The sequence below is a fragment of the Narcine bancroftii genome, chromosome 6 (genome assembly GCF_036971445.1).
Source record: "Narcine bancroftii isolate sNarBan1 chromosome 6, sNarBan1.hap1, whole genome shotgun sequence".
Lineage (NCBI taxonomy): Eukaryota > Metazoa > Chordata > Chondrichthyes > Torpediniformes > Narcinidae > Narcine > Narcine bancroftii.
Genome location: NC_091474.1, coordinates 179,703,835 through 179,711,264, shown reverse-complemented (window position 1 = coordinate 179,711,264; position 7,430 = coordinate 179,703,835). Strand labels below are relative to the sequence as shown.

General features: G+C 35.1%; 1 protein-coding gene across 4 annotated transcripts in view; it reads left to right on the top strand.

Moving 5' to 3' along the window:
* cep85l (centrosomal protein 85, like) overlaps positions 1-7,430 on the top strand; it is a 314,062-nt gene that overhangs the window by 136,905 nt on the left and 169,727 nt on the right. Inside the window, exon 1 of one of the 4 annotated variants that reach the window (XM_069886838.1) lies at positions 1,361-1,506. The exons of the other annotated variants lie outside the window; for them this stretch is intronic. The gene's annotated coding sequence lies outside the window, so the exon portion shown is untranslated. Of the gene's footprint in view, positions 1-1,360; positions 1,507-7,430 lie in introns of those variants that run through there. 4 annotated transcript variants of the gene reach the window in all.

The window sequence follows — 7,430 nt, the reverse complement described above, 5'->3', positions numbered from 1 at the left end:
ACGGAGGCCAAGGATAGATCTTCAGACAAGTTGACACACAAACATTTGAAGTTCTTAACATTTTCTACTGTTGACCCCTTGATGAAGACTGGTTTGTGTTCTCCTGAATTCCCCTTCCAGAAGTCCACAATCAACTCCTTAGCTTTGCTAACATCGAGTCCAAGTTTGTTATTGAGACCCCACTCAATGAACTGATATATCTCACTCCTGCACATTTCCTCTTTGCTGACTGTGATTCCGCCAACGACAGGGTATCATCAGGCAAATTTGTAGATGGCATTTAAATAGTACGTAGCCACGTAGTCATGGGTATAGAGCAGTGGGCTGAGCACACATCCTTGAGCTGTGTCAGGGTTGATAGTCAGTGACAGGGAGATATTGTTTCCAATTTGTACTGACTATAGCATTCTGATGAAGTCAGGGAATCAGTTGCAGAGGGAGGTGCAGGGACCCAGATTTTTAAGTTTGCTGACCAGCACTGAGGGTATGATGGTGTTGAAAGCTAAGCTGCTACTACTTTTCATCGAGTAGCACCTGTTACAGTTTAAATGATCCGGAGCTGACTAGAGAGCCTGTGGGATTGGATCTCCTGTGGAGCGATTGTGACAAAATGTGAATTGCAGTGATCCAGATCTTTAGTTGGGTACAAGTTCATTCTAGCCATGACCAAACTCTCAAAGCATTGCATCATCGTAGACGAGAGTGCCACTGGGTGATGGTCATTGAGGCTGGCCATTCTGCTATTTCTGGCACTGGTGTGATTGATGCCCTTTTTGAAGCGGGTGGGAACCTCTGATTGCACCAATGAGAGATTGAAAATATCCATGATTGGCACAGATTTTCAGCACCCTGCAGTTATGCCATCAGGGCCTAAACCTTTGCCAGGGTTAACCCTCTTCAAAGATGTTCTGTTGTTGGCAGAGGCAGATATCACAGGATCAGCTTCAGCAGGGATTCTCATTGGTACCATTGAATTATCTTTTTCAAAGCAAACAGAAAATGTGTTCAGCTCATCAGGTAGTGAAACATCACAGCCATTTATGAATTTGAGCTTAACCTTGTAGGATGTAATGGCAAGTAACCTCTGCCATAGCTGGAAAGTATTTGACTCTGTTTCTAGCTTCCCTCTGAATTGCCTCTTTCCTTCTGACCCACATGCAAAACATGACTAAATGTCCCACTGTACCAATACTTTACAAAGAATGAGCACAGCGTGAATGTAGTTGACCACATTCATCAAGTTTACCTGTCTGATTTTTTTTTACATTTATTTCATCATTACTCAATTGGCTAAATGTCATAATGAGTCACTAATGTCATAATAGGCTATTAATCATTGTAATTTTTTACATTATAGCAATAATTTCACCACATGTATTTTGTTGCCTTTGAGAAGCATTGGGACTTGCAAAGGAGGTGAATGCTGCTACATGAATTCAAGAATCTTTCATTCAGGTCGCAGCATCCAGATGGTGTGTTGAGGAAACCATTCAAAATGAGTTAGAGGTATGCCTGTGACTGTGATCAAAGCTTTGATGTGTTATCATAATAACTGATACTACAGATCAGACGTGTAATCCCTGCCCTCTCTGGTCAGATTTTTAAATGCCCATTTTTTAACCCTTTATTTTTTAAATTTTAAAACTTTAATTGTTAGTTTGATATTTTGGTAAGCTATTATGGCTACTAACATAAAAAAGTTTCAGTTACAAAAGAAAATACAGTTTCGAACTGCCGAAGAATTGGGTCCTAAACAACCTGGAACAGCCTCGGATCCATTTTCAGTGATACCCAAGCTTCAACGATCGGCGGTGGGGACAAAACCTAAGGTAACAGTTACTCACCAGTCTCAAGATGGGGCTGGTTCGACCCGTTCTGCGGAGGAAGGAGCGCGCTCCCGAGAAGTCGGGCACGACTCTGGAGGCCTGCTACAAAGAACTTTCCCATTGGAAGAGACGGGAGCGCGGAGGAAGAAGATCCCGATGGCAGACACGCAGTCTGCAGCAACTATGCGCTTGGGTGGTGCTGTTAACTACGGAGAATTCCGTAATTTTATTGAAAAATGGTCTGCGGGGGGACGACAGCGATGACCCCCTGAGGAAGCCAGGGAGTCGTCATTGGGTGTCCAAACCCGCAGCAAAACGATCAGAATGCTACCTTTTGAAGAGCAACAAGAAAAGAGGACTTACCTTATTCTGGCACTGTACAGGAAATGGAAGAAGAGCTGGAAGAAAGTGAGTTACAAATCATGGAACTGGATCCTGCATTCCAAACTGCACTTCAGCCTGTTTATATGATGCTTGAAGGTATTGTTTCTTATCTGGATGTTATTACTGGTCAATTGAATCAGGTGGTTCAAATGAATACTGATATAATTTCAGACTTAAATGTGATTGAAGAAAACCGGGAAAACTTCAAAAAAATTGAAGCTTCTTTTTATGAATGTAAACAACAGGTACAATCCAATGCAGAAACAATAATGAAGGTGGAAAAATCAGTTAAAGATTTAGGAGCCCGGGAAAAAGAATTAACAAGAAAAATTGACTATTTGGAAAATCAAAGCAGAAGAAATAATGTGAAAATTGTGGGTTTGCCAGAAGGTATAGAAGGTCAAGATCCTGTTAATTTTTTTAAAAATTGGATTCCCCAAATGTTGGGGGAAGAATCCTTTCCTGATGGATTGGTATTGGAAAGACCACAGAGCTTTAAGAAGACCACCTTTATCCGGTCAGCCGCCAAGAGCTGTGATAGTTTGTTGTTTGAATTGTTTGGACAGAGAGACAATCCTTTGATTTGCAGTTCAAAATGCAAGACAAAGACAAGCTCCAATGATGAATCAGAATAGTAGAGTTTTCTTATACCCTGATTTGAGTCAAGATATCATCAGACGTCAACGTGAATTTAATTCAGTTAAAGATGTTTTATGGCGTAAAGGTTACAAATTTGCTTTTCATTATCCTGCTGTGTTGAAAGTGTTTTACGGAAATTATCAGTTTCAATTCTTTGAGAGTGAGACAAGGCAATGGTTTTTGCTAATTCGTTACCGGATGTCAGAGGACAGAGAAAGAGTCCTCCTAAAAGAAAATCTGATGGACTTGGAAATGGACAAAATGGCAGAAATGGAAAGAATGGGAATGGAAAGAATTCATCTACTCTTGAAATCAGTTCACCATCTAGACTGGAATCTTAAGGCTGAATTAAAAAAAAAAAAAATTTTTGTAATATGTTAATATTTCTGACTGGCTGGCTGGGGAGGAAGGGATTGCACTAACCTTCTTTGTTAGTCATCAGTCACTAGCAGGTTATCCACACCCAGTTTTTTTTTTAGGGAGTTACTACCTTTTGGTAGTTTTTTTTTCTTATTAACGAATATAATTTCTATTTGGAGGGCCTATATATTTTAATTTGAGAAAATTTTTCTTTTGTTATTATTAATTTTGTGACTATTTTTGGTATTTAGTAATTGTATTAGATATGTCAAATTTGAAATTTCCGACCTTTAATGTTCATGGATTAAATAATCCGATCAAGCATAAGCGAGTTTTGGCTTACATTAAAAAGATGAAGATTGATATTGCTTTTTTTACAGGAGACACATTTGAATGAAAAAGAAAGTATAAAATTGAAGAGGGATTGGGTTGGACATGTTTTTTTTTCTTCATTTAATTCTAAAGCTAAGGGAGTAGCAATTTTGATACATAAAAATTTATCTTTTGAATTACAATCAATGCAGGACGTATTCTTAAGTTGAATTGTAAGATTTTTAATGAAGTTTGGACTTTACTTAACATTTATGCACCGAATGTGGATGATGAAGTATTTATTTCAGATGCATTTTTGCTTTTGGGACAAGCTAATGAAAATGTTTTGGTTGGAGGAGATTTTAATTGTGTTTTGGAACCTTTACTAGATAAATTTCCAAAAAATGTTGAAAAAATTCTAAAATGGCAATTCAAATTCGAGCTTTGATGAAAGATTTTAATTTAGTTGACATCTGGCAACGTCTTAACCCAACAGAGGAGGATTTTTCTTTTTATTCATTTAGACATGAATCTTTTTCTAGAATTGATTTTTTTTTAGTATCGGCACATTTACAGGGCAAAATATTGCAAGCAGAATATAAAAGTAGGGTAATTTCAGATCATTTTTTGTTGTATTTTACTTATAAGAGTTCTGAAAAAATTCGTTTAGCTCATCGTTGGAGATTTAATACGAAGTTGTTAAAAAAAATTGATTTTATTGAATTTGTTAAGAAACAAATGAATCTCCTTTTGGAAGAAAATGTTAATTCTGTTCAGAATTGTATTGTGGGATGCTAAGAAAGCTTACTTGAGAGGTCAAATAATTAGTTATACCTCTAAGGTTAAAAATAACTATTTCACTGAGAGTCTTGAATTAGAGAAGCAGATTGATCAATTAAAAAAGGAATTTCAGAGAGATGTGACAGAAAATCAGAAGATAGAGTTGTCTAGATTGAAATTGAAATATAATACGTTGCAGTCTTATCAATTTGTATGTTTGATTAGTAGATCTAAACAACAGTATTATGAATGGGTGAGAAAGCACATAAGGTACTTGCATGGCAGTTAAAGAAAGAACAGGTATCAAGGGTTATTAATGCAGTTATACGGAATTTGACTATTACTTACAAACCTCGTGAGATTAATGATGAGTTGTATTCATTTTATAAGAAATTATATACTTCTGTGGAAAAACAGGAGAATGGTTCGATTGACTTTTTTTATCAGTGTTGAAATTACCGGTACTAGGAGAAGAAGACGTATTGGAGCTGGAGGCTCCTTTTACTGATTTGGAGATTAAATCAGCTATGTTGGAAATGCTGAGTGGAAAATCACCTGGTGATGATGGGTTTTCAGTTGAATTTTATAAGGTATTATGATGATTTATCTACAGTGTTTGGAGATGTGTTATGACAGATTGAGGAACATTATGATTTACCTGAATCATGCTCTAGTGCCTTAATTACTGTAATTCCTAAGAAGGATAGAGACCCGTTAAAGGTGTCTTCATATAGACCAATTTCTTTGTTGAATGTAGACTATAAAATAATAGCTAAAGTATTAGTAAATCGAATGACTAAATTTTTACCTAAGTTGATACATGTTGATCAAACAAGTTTTATAAAGAATAGGTATACTTCAGATAATATTCTTAGAGTAATTAGTTTGATTAATAAATATCGACAGTGTCCCGACCATCCAATAGTGATATCTCTTGATGCAGAAAAGGCTTTTCATAGAGTTGAGTGGAACTTTTTATTTAAAGTTTTAGAGAAATTTAACTTTGGTTCCTCTTTTATTGGTTGGATTAAAGCTTTATAAAATAAACCAATAGTCAGGGTATTGACAAATGGTCAGATCTCGGAACCTTTTAAATTAACTCGTTCAACTCGACAAGGTTGCCCTTTGTCTCCAGCTTTCTTTGCATTAGTAATCGAACCTTTAGCACAGTTGATACGACAAAATATACAGATACAAGGTATGAGAGTTTTAGACGAGGAGTATAAAATTAATCTATTTGCTGATGATGTATTGGGATATTTAACAAACCCAGCTCAGTCACTTTTACACTTGAAGGAATGTTTAATACAATATGGATCTTTGTCTGGATATAAAGTTAACTGGGGAAAAAAGTGAAATTTTACCGATAGGTGAAGGAGATTATTCAGTTTATAAGAATATTATTAATTTGAAGTGGACTGATCGAATTAAATATTTGGGTATAAATGTGGATGTTGATTATCAATCTTTATATAAATTAAATTACTTACTGTTAATGAAAAAGATTAAAGCTGATTTGATTAAGTGGAAGAATCTTCCTATAAATTAATTGGAAGAATAAATATAATTAAAATGAATATTTTTCCACATATACAATATTTGTTTCAATCAATTCAGTGCTTACTTAATAAGAATTTTTTTCGAGATTTAAATAAAATGGTTAGGGAATTTTTATGGAAGGGTAAATTTCTGAGAGTGGCTTTGAATAAACTAACCTGGAAATATGCATTAGGGGGATTATGCTTACCAGATTTTCAAAATTATTATTTATTTAAGAAAATATTTGTCTAATGTAGTTTATACTTCTTTAGAATTTTTTTATCAATAATATCTTTATAACATTTAATAGCATTTTTCAATTATTGCCGAACACTAATGCTTCTTGATGTTTGGTTCAACATCCTTAAGGTAATCGCAAGCATCGTTGATTTTTCCAATAAATGTTTATAATTCCTTTGAGGTGAATTATTTTGTTGGCATTTCATTAATATCTTCATTTTGCAGCTTATCTTCATATAAATATTATCCATCCATTTCAATGAAAATTTCATCATCACTTGAATGCGAATTAATGCATTGGTGCACGTTATCATAGTCCAAAGTTTGAAATCCCAGATCTTTTCCAATCTCCACAATGTCTTGAGGGACAGTTGTAATTTATGCTTTAAAACTAGTGATTTTATTTGCATTACATGGTAAAAGATCATTCCAAACAGGTACGTGTTGCTTGCAGTCACTTCAAGCCATGACTCACTGATGTTTTTGACTGCATTTGTATATTATAACCTTTCTAAAACTCTGTTAAGATTATGGGATTTCTCCTGCTGTAGCTTTAATGGCTTGCAAAAATGTTTGTCGCAAATAATAAGCCTTGAACGTGGTGATGACACCCTGATCCATGGGCTGCAGCAATAAGGTTGTATTAGGAGGCAAAAAAAAATTGTTTTAACATATTCATTCAATTCAAACATCAATTGAATGAACCGGTGCATTGTCAAACAACAATAAAATTTTGAAATCCAAGTTATTATCTCTACCATAACGTTTGGTTTCAGGACAAAAACAGGTTGTGAACCATTCTTCAAACAATTGCTTTGTCATCCAGGATTTTCTATTTGATTGAAATATTGCTTTTTGCATAGTCTTTAAGAGCCCTTTTGATTCTCTGAATGGTGCACAAGCAGAGGCTTTAATTTGAAGTGCCCATATGCATTTCCATCAAGTGGAAGAGTCAATCATCTTTCAAAACTTTATAGCTTAGTTGAGATTTTTCTTTTTCAACTAAAAGGTGCATAATGACATCTTTTTCCAAAACAATCAAGTTTCGTTAACATTGAATATTTGCCTACTTTTGGAGCCTTCTAGGTCAATCACTTTTAGTTCAGTGGGAAAGCTTGTAGCTGCATTACTATGAGCACCTGCAGATTCGCCATTAATTGAAACATTATTGAGCCCCACGCAGTTTTTGAAGTTGGAAAACCAACCACTACTTGCTGAAACAGTTTCCCTTTCACTTTCATTTTCTTTTAATGTCCAATAGAGGCTTGTTGTTTTAGCTTGAATTGTCATTTGACTTAATGGAATTATTTTCTGGTTGCAATCTTCAGTCCAGATCATTAAAAGCATTCC